The sequence below is a fragment of the Acinonyx jubatus genome, chromosome B4, assembly GCF_027475565.1.
Source record: "Acinonyx jubatus isolate Ajub_Pintada_27869175 chromosome B4, VMU_Ajub_asm_v1.0, whole genome shotgun sequence".
In the NCBI taxonomy this organism is placed as follows: Eukaryota; Metazoa; Chordata; class Mammalia; order Carnivora; family Felidae; genus Acinonyx; species Acinonyx jubatus.
The window spans coordinates 42,943,346-42,943,731 of NC_069387.1; positions in this window are offsets into that span (position 1 = coordinate 42,943,346).

Sequence of the window (386 nt, forward strand, 5' to 3'; positions counted from 1 at the left end):
TTCTTATGAGGTAGTTTTAATGGTGATGAACTGCCTTAGTTTTTGTTTGCCTGAGAAAATCTCGATTTCTCCATTTCTAAAGGACAGTTTAGCCAGCTTGTGTATTCTTGGTTGGCAACTTTTTTTTTCAGCACTTTGGTTGTTTTTTTAACTGTTTATTTATTGAGAGAGAGAGAGAGAGCACAAGCAGGGGAGGGGCAGAGAGAGAGCGCGAGAGAGAATCCCAAGCTTACTGCATGCTCACCATGGAGCCCGACACGGGGCTCAGTCTCACGAACCATGGGGATCATGACCTGAGCCAAAATCAAGAGTCCGGGGCTTAAGGGACTGAGCCACCCAGGCGCTCCTAGTTTGGCATAATTCTTAAATTTGTATATCTTCTCTTC